Here is a 12,139-nt window from a genome sequence, read left to right on the forward strand (position 1 = left end):
GTTTACAGTTTAAAAATGTCAAAATAATATGAAATCAGAGAGGGAGACAAACCCTAAAAGACTCTTAGTTCTAGGAAACAAACTAAGGGTTGCTGGAGGGGAGGTGGGCAGGGAGATGGGGTAAGTGGGTGATGGGCATTGAGGAGGGCACTTGATGTGAGGAGCACTGGGTGTTTTACACAACTGATGAGTCACTGACCTCTACCTCTGAAACTAATAATACACTATATGTTAATTAATTGATTTTAAATAAAAAAAATTTTAAAAAAAGTCAGCGCCTTGAGGAGATAATTTCCCACATGACTCAGAGGCACAACAATTAGGACAATCAGAGCCCCCCCACCCCCATCTTGAGATTATACAATAACAATATGAAAGGGAATGTAAAGTTCAATATGTTGATTATGATTAAAGACATAAAATAAGAAATCCAAATCCTAAGAAAACAAACACCTTAAACCCCCCTGGATTTGACAAAGAACCAGAGTTTCTAAAAATGAAATATGTAGTCACTGAAACAAAGATCATAGTGAAACCTTCAACACGTGGATTGAATAGCAGCCTGAACACCGTGGAAGAGAGGATGAGTGAGCTGTGATAAGAGATTTCAAGGAGTACAGAGAGCTGAAGTGATGAAAGAAATATGAAAAAGAAGTTAGGAGACACAGACAATAGGATCAGAATATTCAGCATCTAATAGAGTTTCCAGAAAAAGTATGATTCAGAGGACAAGGTAGAGGTAATATTCGAAGATAGAATGACTAAGAGTTTTCTGGAATTGTTGAGTCCTGATTTCTCAAGAAATGAGGAAACACTGTGAATCCTGAACATAATGAAAGATAGGTCCGTGTAGATTTCTGCAGTAGAAATATGCAGAAAAATGTATAAAAAAAGATTTTCTCTCAGATCCTTTCTGAAAGAGTTGTTAACGATACTTGAGGAAGAAGAAACTTGCGTTTAGAGTATTTTAAGAAGGAATGAGGAACAAGGAGGGCAAGTGACCCAGGCAAGACCTTGGTGAAGGTCTTGGCTCAAAAAAGCAATGGTAAAAGCTGGTAAAATTATCAAAAACAATCATTTCAGTACCCTGGAAGTTAACCAGAGGCAGACAGCAAATTGAAAGGCATTTATTCGACAAAAACTCGACAGCCTCATTAATAATGGTGGCGTCCGTGACATTTTATCTCTAGGTGACTCCCCCTTCCCACCCCCAAAGGCCAGGACATGGTGGCCATTGAAAACTGGCAGCCTCCTGGCCACTGGAGGGGCTGACCTGATTTGGAGCTCTGCAAAAAAACTCATGGTGAGAGGCAGTGTTGAAAATAATATCAATTAGTGGCAAACAAATGGAGGAAGGCCAATGTCATGGCCGCCTAAGGCTTCAATGCCTTTTGGGGCAAGCAAGTGACTCGCTGCAATTTTGAGGAGATCTAGGGCACAAGATAGCCATGGGGGAATTTGGGAAGCTCCAGCATATAATCAAGAGTTGGACGCTCAGCTGACTGAGCCACCCAGGCACCCCAAGACAGATCTCATTTAATCCTTCCCACAGAGGAGTTTCTAGCTCCCATTTGGGAAAAATGAGGCTCAGAGAGGTAAAGTAACTTGCTCTAGGTCACACAGCTAATACATGGCGGAGCTGATACACCAACTCTGGTGTGCATGACATGCAGAGGAACAGGAGAGTAGCCGAAACACAGGAGAAAAGCAGTAACTAGAAACTGTCAGAGGGGGCCCAGATGCTAGACAAAGACTTTAAATCAGCTATTACAAATATGTTCAAAGAACAAAAGAAACACGTGTTTATAAAGAATTAAAGGAAATACTCATCAAGTAGAGAATATCAAAAAAGAGATCCTGATTTTGGTTTTTCAGAACTTCGAGAGAAAAAAATTTTTTTTTTTTTTTAAAGATTTTATTTATTTATTTGACAGAGAGAGACACAGCGAGAGAGGGAACACAAGCAGGGGGAGTGGGAGAGGGAGAAGCAGGCTTCCCACAGAGCAGGGAGCCCGATGTGGGGCTCGATCCAAGAACCCTGGGATCACGACCCGAGCCGAAGGCAGATGCTTAACAACTGAGCCACCCAGGCGCCCCCAATTTCTGTTGTTTTAAGCCACCAAGTGTGCGATCACTTGTTACGTTGTCAAAAATAGTCTATTTGTATGGGTATACCACCTGTTTATCTCTTCACCGGTTGATGGCTTAGCTGGGTTATTTCCACTTTTTGGCTATTATGAATAATCGTGCCATAAACATTTGCATACGAGATTTTGGGTAGGGGGCCCCTCGGTGGCTCACTCGGTTAAGCATCTACCTTCGGCTCAGGTCGGGATCTCGGGGTCTCGGGATCGAACCCCTCATCAGGCTCCCTGCTCATCGGGGAGCCTGCTTCTCCCTCTCCCTTTGCCCCTCTCATGTGCACTCTCTCTAGTTCACTTTCTCTCTCAAATAAAGTCTTAAAAAAAAGATTTTGTGTAGACATGTTTTCAGTTCATTCTGAGGAGCTGCCAAATTTTTTCCAAGGTAGCTGCATCATTTAGCATTCCAGCCATCAGTGTATGAAGGGTCTGTCTTTTCTTTACAACCTCACCAATGCTTGTTATTGCCTGTCTTTTGAATTATAGCCATCCTAGTGTGGGGATGAAGTGGTATTTCATTGCAATTTTTTTTTTCTTTAAGAAGCTTATTTTTTCTTTAGTAATCTTTACACCCAGTGTGGGACTCGAACTCACAACCCCAAGATCAAGAGTCACATGCTCTTCTGACTGAGCCAACCAGGTGCCCCATGTGTGTGTTTTTTTTTTTAATTCAATATCTACCTTTAAGGATAAATGCCCAAAGATCCATTATTACATGTAATATTTGGTTAACACAGCAACAACAAAGTAATAAAAGGTATGCTATATTTCTCTTTATCCTACTGCCTACTGCCATCATCTTGGCTTAAGTCACCACTGCGTTTCTCACGGATTATGGTAAAAGTCTCCTACTTGATTTCCCTGCCTGAAGTTTCACTCTTTGCCAGTTTCCAACACATTCTCCACTTAGTAGTCAGAGCGGTTTTAGTAACTGGCACATTTGCATATGTCATCGCCCTGCTCAAAACCCTTCAGTTCAAGGGCTCCTCATTGTTCTCGGCACGCTCAGTTCCTTACTCGCCAAGTGTTTTAGGATGCAGACTTCTCTGTCATCTCCTCTCTTCTGCCAGACAAAATGACCCCTGCTTCAGAGGATGAGTCCTGTTCTCTCGTATCTAGGTCTTTGCCACTTTCTCTATAGGACCACCTCCCTCTTTTATTTCATCTACACTCCTTTTAGGTTTCTTTTAGGTATTTCCTCTGCTGAATCTGGGTTAGGGGTTCCTCCTTTATGTGCTGTGGTCCTCTGGGCTCATTCCACCAGAGCTGTTGACTATTTACCCATGCGTCCTTTTTTTTTTTTTTTTTTTTAAGATTTTATTTATTTTGAGAGAGAGAGAGAGAGTGTGTGTGAGCAGGGGGAGTGGGAGAAGGAGAGGGAGAGAGAATTAGAAGCAGACTTGGCGCTGAGCGCGGAGCCCCATGCGAGGCTTAATCCCAGGACCTGGAGATCATGACCTGAGACGAAACCCAAAGTTAAATGCCTAACCGACTGAGCCACCCAAGTGCCCCACCCCCCATCTGTCCTTTTCAATGGGAGATGGAAATCCACTTTAAAGAGAGGGACTGTTTCTAGTTCACTGTCTTGTTCTTGAACGGCATTTTAAATCTTCCTAAAATGACAACACTCACAACAGCTTTACGGATGACTTCTGCTAAACATTTGTGGAATTACACAAAAGTGTAATACATACGCTTCCAGAAAATAGAAAAAGGAAAAGGAACAGTATGCATAGATTCTATTAGGTTAGTATAACTCAATGCAAAACAAAGCAAGGACCACAGGATAAAGGCAGAGGACCGTCTTCTTCCGAATTATGGGTGTAGGTATCATAAAAAACATCTCCACCAACAGAATCCAACTGCATGCATAAAAATGAATACATTAGGGGCTCCTGGGTGTCTCAGTCAGTTAAGCCTCTGCCTTCGGCTCAGGTCATGATCTCAGGGTCCTGGGATCGAGCCCTGCTTCAGGCTCCCTGCTTAGCAGGGAGCCTGCTTCTCCCTCTCCCTCTGCCTCTCCCCCTGCTTGTGCTCTCTTGCTCTCTGTCAAATAAATAGATAAAGAAATAAATAAATAAAATCTTTAAAAAATATTTTAAAAAATGAATACGTTAGAGCAAAACTGGGCTTGTTCCAAGAGTGCAGGGTTTTTTTTTTTTAAGAATGCAAGGTTTTTAACATTGAAAAAATGTTAATCTAATTCATCACATCATCAGTTTTTTTAATTTATTTTTTTAACGAACTGTCAACTTTCTCTTTCCTAATTTTTTTTTAAGGTTTTATTTTTTTATTTATTTGAAAGAGACAGATAGTGACAAAGAGCACAAGCAGGGAGGAGAGGGAGAAGCAGGCTTCTCGCCGAGCAGGGAGCCCAACTCAGGGCTTGATCCCAGGACCCCGGGACCATGACCCGAGCTGAAGGCAGATGCCCAACCGACTGAACCATCCAGGCGCCCCTCACATCATCAGTTTAAAGAAGAAACACCAGGGACCCTTGGCTGGACAAGTGACTCTTGATCTCGGGCTTGTGAGATCGAGCCCCACGTTGGGTGTGGAGATTGCTTAAAAATAAAATTAAAAAATAAACCTTTAAAAAAGAAACAGCACCTGAGTGCCTCAATAGATGAAACAAGAAATGTTCCATACTTTTCAAAATCTATCCATGCTATGAGCTCCTAGCAAATAATAAATAGAAGGGAACTGCTTTAACCTGATAGAGTATCTACTGAAAAACTTTAATAAATATAATTTTCAAAAGAGAAATATATATATATATATTTTTAAAGATTTTATTTATTTATTTGAGAGAGAGGATGAGAAGGGAGAGAGAGCACATGAGAGGGGGGAGGGTCAGAGGGAGAAGCGGACTCCCCACTGAGCAGGGAGCCCGATGTGGGACTCGATCCCGGGACTCCAGGATCATGACCTGAGCCGAAGGCAGTCGCTTAACCAACTGAGCCACCCAGGCGCCCAGAGAAATATTTTTTTTTAAAGATTTTATTTATTTATTTATTTGAAAGAGAATGAGAGAGAGAGAGCACATGAGAGGGGGGAGGGTCAGAGGGAGAAGCGGACTCCCCACTGAGCAGGGAGCCCGATGTGGGACTCGATCCCGGCACTCCAGGATCATGACCTGAGCCGAAGGCAGTCGCTTAACCAACTAAGCCACCCAGGCGCCCCTCAAAAGAGAAATATTGAAAGCACCCCTTTAAAATTAGGGACAAGAAAAGCATGCTCACCATTGCCACTTCAGTTCAACATTCTCTAGGCAGTACAGAAAAGCAAGAAAAATAAGCCAATGATATTTGAATTGGAATAGATTATGTTGGTTCAAAAAAAACCACAACAAACTACATATGTGATCATCTACATTGAGGGTTCCCCTGTTTATGGAAGACTTACCAATATTTGAAAACATTAATTTGTTATTGGCATGTTTGAGCTTCTTAAAGTAGAATTTTAAAGCCTTTCATGAGTGGTTTGGGGCCAACCTCGGCGGGAAACGGAGCACATTTTATATATACATAATTGCTCTGCTGTGTTAACTCAGCAGCTAACAAGGTGGAATGCAGTCTAAAAGAAGGAAATTACATAAATTTAAAAACCATCCTAATTTGTATAAAACAACTGGCTCTGTGATTAAACTGTTGAAAGGACAGTAATTTGATTTCATGCTTAAATGGTTATTTTTGTAGTCGAAATGATCATTGAAGTGAAATGTGATTCCATCAATTGCAACATAGTTTTGTTGGATTACAAAGGACTGAAAAAAAAGTATTGTATGGATTTGCCAAAATTTTGTAATTTGGAGAAGGAATTGCCTTCTTTAGATTTGTATTTCCAAAGAGTCTCTCTGATTTAGAATGCTGTATTAGATGCTGATCATGTTCATTGAAGATCATTACTTACATTTTATTTTTTTTAAGATTTCATTTATTTATTTGACAGAGAGAGACACAACGAGAGAGGGAACACAAGCAGGGGGAGAGGGAGAGGGAGAAGCAGGCTCTCCGTGGAGCAGGGAGCCTGATGCGGGGCTCGATCCCAGGACCCTGGGATCATGACCTGAGCCGAAGGCAGACACTTAATGACTGAGCCACCCAGGCGCCCCACCATTACTTACATTTTGCAGCACTCTAAGCTCCAACAGAGGAACAGTTGTGCCCATCTTTTAGCATTTTAGATTTGCCTAACTTACAAAATTGCCAGTGTCAAAAATCACACTTCCGTAATTGCTAAAGCATGATATGTCAGATTATTTGAATGTAGTTGCGCTTTGAAGTAATTGTGGCCACGAAGCCTTCTTTTTAAAAGGAGACTTGTGCATCCTTTGACTTCTAAATCAATTCCAGCATAAATCCCAGGTCCTTAATGCGTTTAATAATACGGTGCCACAGACGGGAAAGACCGATTGACTTGAATTAACCACTAAGTGCCCTGCCGTGGTTTTTATTTATGGGAAATCCTTATTTCTGATTACCAAAGGCCAGGTGCCATCTGGAAAACAACACGGTACGTGAATTTTGTTTCATGGTTCAGCGCATGTAATTAACAACCGCTAAATAGCATTTCTGATACTGGCAATTGTGTATATCCTGCTGAAAGACTATTAGCTTTTGCCTTTATTTTATAATGCTTCATGTAAGCGACCAACTTGTCAGGTTTCCTGTGAAAGAGGAAGTTAATATGTATGTGAGCCATAGAAATAGTATACTAAACTATTTGAAAATTAGTGAGTTTTTTTCCATTTAAAAGATTGTCTAGGGGCGCCTGGGTGGCTCAGTCGTTAAGCGTCTGCCTTCGGCTCAGGTCATGATCTCAGGGTCCTGGGATCGAGTCCCACATCGGGCTCCCTGCTCGGCGGGAAGCCTGCTTCTCCCTCTGCCCATCCCCCTGCTTGTGTTCCCTCTCTCACTGTCTCTCTCTCTCTCTCTCTCTGTCAAAATAAATAAATAGAATCTTTAAAAAAAAAAAAAAAAGATTGTCTACAGGGGCACCTGGGTGGCTCAGTCTGACTTTGGCTCAGGTCATGATCTCAGGATCCTGGGATCAAGCCCCACGTTGGGCTCTGCACTCAGTGGGGAGTCTGCTTCTCCTTCTCCCTCTGCCCCTCCTCCCACTTGTGCTCTCTCTCTCTCTCTCAAATAAATAAAAAAAATTTTAAAAAGATTTTTATTTATTTATTATTTGACAGGGAGAGAGACAGTGAGAGAGGGAACACAAGCAGGGGGAGTGGGAGAGGGAGAAGCAGGCTTCCCACCGAGCAGGGAGCCCGATGCGGGGCTCAATCCCAGGACCCTGAGACCATGACCCGAGCCAAAGGCAGACACTTAACGACTGAGCCACCCGGGCGTCCAGTCAGTTCAGTTCTTTTATCTGCCTTGACTCTGCCCTTGTGTGCACAGTGTAGGGATCTGCCAGAGATTTGGGAAGACTTATACCAGAATCTGGGACTTCCCTGGATCTTTTCTTTTCACGATGCTCCTTTACTTTCCACCAGCTGTGTTTGTCCCAAATATTGTCTTCAGGTTCTTCAAGCCAGAAAGATTAATTTTAGATTGGATAGAGCATTTACTATATGACACTGTCTTGACCTCAGACTAAAAGCTGTAAATATGGGAGACACATTGTACCAGTGTCCTCTTAAAATTTTTAACTCCTCTTCAGAACCTGCCTTTGTTCACCCTTCAGGTGCCTTTGTGCTATTTACAAATATTTGTCTAGAGTTTTCAGTTGTTATCTGTGGGAATGTCAGGTTTGTTAAGTGCTTACTTGGCTATCCTGGAAGTGAACCAAATTTTCCAACTTCGATGAAAAACATTAATCCATTGATTTAAAAAACTTCATGAAGCCCAAACTGAATAAATACACAGAAAATCACACCTAAGCTGCTGAAAACCAAAGGTAAAGAGAAAATCTGAAAAAGAGACAAAGGAAAAAGAACATTCAAGAGAACAATAAGAATAATGGCTAACACCTAATTAGAAACAGTGGAAGCCAGAAGACAATAGGAAGACGTGTATAAAGGCTGAACATACAACCTGTCAGCCTAGAATTCTATGCCCAGTGAAATAGCTTTCAAAAATGAAGGTCAGGGGCACCTGGGTGGTTCAGTCGGTTAAGTGTCTGACTTGATTTTGGCTCAGGTCATAATCTCAGGGTCGTGAGATCAGCCCCGAGTTGGGCTCCACACTGGGTGTTGAGCCTGCTTAAAATTCTCTCTCCCTCTCCCTCACCCTTCGCTCATGTGCATGCTTTCTGTCTCTAAAAAAAGAAAAACTGAGGTAAAATAAAGACTTTTACAATGAAAGGAGAGGAATTTTGTCTCTAGCAGACATGCAGTATGAAATTGTAATAGGCTGTTTATCAGAGGGGAAATGATACCAGATGGAAACTCAGCTCTAAAGGAAAGGGATGAAGAGAACCAAAAATTGTAACTCTGTAGGTAAAAGATTATTTTTTTAACTTTTCTTGATTTATTTAAGGAAATTGGTGGTAAAGCAAAAAAAAACAAAAAAAAACAAAAAAAAAAACTAACATTGTATGGTGAGGTTTATAGCATATGTAGAAGTAAAACATACTGTAATAATTACCCAAAGGATGGGAATAGGTAGGGGAGTTACACTGGTGGGAGGTCCTTATATTATGTGTGAAGCGATAAACATTAATTCAAGGTAAACTGAGTTAAGGGTTAGTTTTGTAATTTCTAGAGCAATCAATAAAACATACAGAGAGTGGGGGTGCCTGGGTGGTGCCCAGTTGGTTGAGCATCTGATTCTTGATTTTGACTCAGGTCATGATCTCGGGGTTGTGGGATCGAGCCCTGCATTGGCTCCATGCTGAGCGTGGAGACTGCTTGGGATTCTCTCTCTCCCTCTCCCTCTGCCCCTCCCCCTGCTCATGTGCATGTGTTCTCTCTCTCTTTAAAAGTAAATAAATAAAGTATTTAAAAAACAATAACATACAGAGAGGGAGAACTAAAAAGCCAAAGAAGGAGATAAAATGCAATTGTAAAAAAAGCCAAAGAATTTAATTAATCTGAAAAAGGCAGAAAAAGAATACAGGAACGAAGATCAGATGGACAAATAGAAAATAAAAGCGATAACTATCACATTAATAAAGATATCAAATGTAAGTGGATAAAATGTTACTAAAGGCAGAGTTTGAAAAGTTGGCTAACAAAAGAAGAGCAAATCATATGCTGTTTGCAAGAGATGCAGTTTAAATGTAAAGACACAGGTTGAAAGTAAAAGCACACAGAAAGATACACCATGTAACCACCAATCCCAAGAAAGGTGGAAATGGCTACATTAATATCAGAGATAAAGAACATTTCATGATGATAAAAAGGTCGATTCATTAAGAAGACAGAGCTATCCTAAATCTGTAGGTCCCCAATAACAGAGCTTCAAAATGTAAGAAGCAGGGAAAGGGTAGCTTTTCAACAGATGGATTAAGGACTTGGACCCAGAATATCTAAAGAACTCCTACAACTCAATAATACAAAGAACAAAACCAACAGGAAATGGCAAACTTTTGAACAGGTACTTGGCCAAAGGAAATATATAGGTGGCAAGTAAGCAAAGAAGAAGATGCTTAAAATAATTGGTCACTGGAGCAATGCATATTAAATTCACAATGAGATGCCAGTGGCTAAAATTAGAAAGACGGATGATACCTCCTGCCATTGTAGAGAAACAAGAACTCTGATGTTGCTGGTGGAAGTTAAACAAGGCTACAGCCATTTTGGCAGTTTCTTATAAAGTGAAGCATACACTTAACCACAGGACCCAGCAATTCTACTCCGGGGTATTTATTCCATAGAAATGAAAACATATGTCCTTACAATGATTCGTGTATGAATGTGTAATAGCCAAAGCCCAGGAACAACCATCATGTCCACTAACAGAAGAATGCAGAAACAAATAGTAGTATATTCATTCAATGGGATCCAAATAAGCAATGCAAAGAATAAAATACAACTGGACTCAACAGCATGGATACACCTGGAAAGAATTAGGTTGAACAAAAGGGGCCAGACATAAAAGAGTACATGCTGTCTGCTTTCATTTATTTGAAGTTCAAGAACGGGCAAATGTGTTCTAGGGTGATAAAAATCGTAACAGTGGTTGCCTCTGGGGTGGTAATGGTGGGGCTTGATAGGAAAAGCCCCAAGGGAACTTTCTGGAGCTATGGAAATGTTCTCTATCTTGATTGGCATGGTGGCTACATGGGTGTATACATTTATTATACATGTATTCTTCAAATTGGGCACTTAAGATTTGTGCATGTCACTGTGTGTAAATTTTGCCTAAGAATTATCTTGGCAGTTTGTTTTCCATATTTTATATTTTAGGCTTATTAGGTATTTTTCCCCCAGTGCTAATTAATAGAATTTTAAGGAGTAGGCTTGAAGATGCTGCCAATCAAGAAAATCTGGGGCACCTGGGTGGCTCAGTCGGTTAAATGTCTAACTCTTGATTTCAGCTCAGGTCATGATCTCGGGGTCCTGGGATCGAGCCCTGCCTCAGGCTCCGTGGTCAGCAGGGAGTCTGCTTGAGGATTTCTCTCCCTCTCCCTCTGCCCCTCCCTGTGCTCCCTTTCTCTCTCAAATAAATAAATCTTAGAACAAAATCTTAGGTATAAAACATGTGCTGTTGTCCAATGCAGACACTTGAGTGTTATAAAGCGGTTTCTGATAAAGTAGTAAATTGAGAGCATTCACAAAGTATCATTTCTGCACTCCTGACTGACATGAGAGTACGCAAATGTATAATCCCCTTCTAGTAGTGCAGTTTGTTTGAATGAGTCTTTTAAGACATGCAGACTTCAGGGTGTTTTGCTATATTCTGTGAACTCTAACCAGTAATCCCCAAAAGTCGGCATTCTAGTTATTTAATAACTTGTTGCCCTTGTAATGATGGTTAATTTGATGTATGTACTTTTGATGTATATAAAAATACAAATAATTAAGGTTCTTTTTGTTAAGTCAGGACAGGATCATTGACACTTTTTTTCCTTTCCCCACCTGCAAAAAAAATTAATAAAACTCCAAATCTATTGGATTTCTTATTCAAACAGAGGGTTGTGAAGTCTGAGTCTTATTGAAATTTACAGTGCTAAGAAGTAGAAATAGAAAGGGGCTGATGGACTTGTTTGATGGAGTGGTCGAGAGGTTAGCGTAGACAGAGAGTGAATGTTGAATGATGTAATTACTGAATGAATAATTCAGCTCTTCATCCTGAAGGTAAGATGGCAGCTGAGAGTCCTAGATCTTGCTCAAGTTCAATTACACATTATTTTATTCATTAATTTATCCAGCAAATATTTCAACCCCATTCCAGTACCAAGTACTGTAGCAATTAGGGACCAGTCAGGATAAGGGAAACAAAAACTTATGATTTACCAGGGCTAAGAGCTCTAAGTGGTGTTCAGGACCCTAAGGAAAGGATGCCCTTGACTGGTGCCCAGACTATAGAGGAGGTGGTGTGTCCTGCTGCTGGTGCTCGGACCACTGAAGAGAGAACTATGGGCAGCTTGGGCTATGCATCCTGCAAGTGGTTGGGGGCAGAAACCAAGTGGTTGCTGCTATTTGAGAAATACAGACAACCCCTGGAAAACTGGAAGGAAGTCCTTTCTCCTCTTTGTCCATTTTGCAAGGTCCCTTTAGTGCCTCCCACTGTCAGAAGTTAGAAGGAAACCAGCAGGAAAGAGAAATGGACCTTCAAAGTGGGATTGTGAAATTGATTTGGTTAGATTTTCGACCTTGAACACAGAGCATCTTGCCAATTTAAATGGGATTCTGGTATCTGCTGGCGTAAAGAGACCATAAAGAGCCCGGATAATCTACCCAATGAATTAGATAACCTAGTTCGATAACCCAATGTAGTGTGGAAACAAATGGCTAAGGAAGGGGCACCTGGGTGGCTCAGTTGGTTAAGCGACTGCCTTCGGTTCAGGTCATGATCCCAGGGTCCTGGGATCGAGTCCTACAT

The sequence above is a fragment of the Leptonychotes weddellii genome, chromosome 5, assembly GCF_054177405.1.
Source record: "Leptonychotes weddellii isolate Sample4059 chromosome 5, ASM5417740v2, whole genome shotgun sequence".
NCBI classification, from domain to species: Eukaryota; Metazoa; Chordata; class Mammalia; order Carnivora; family Phocidae; genus Leptonychotes; species Leptonychotes weddellii.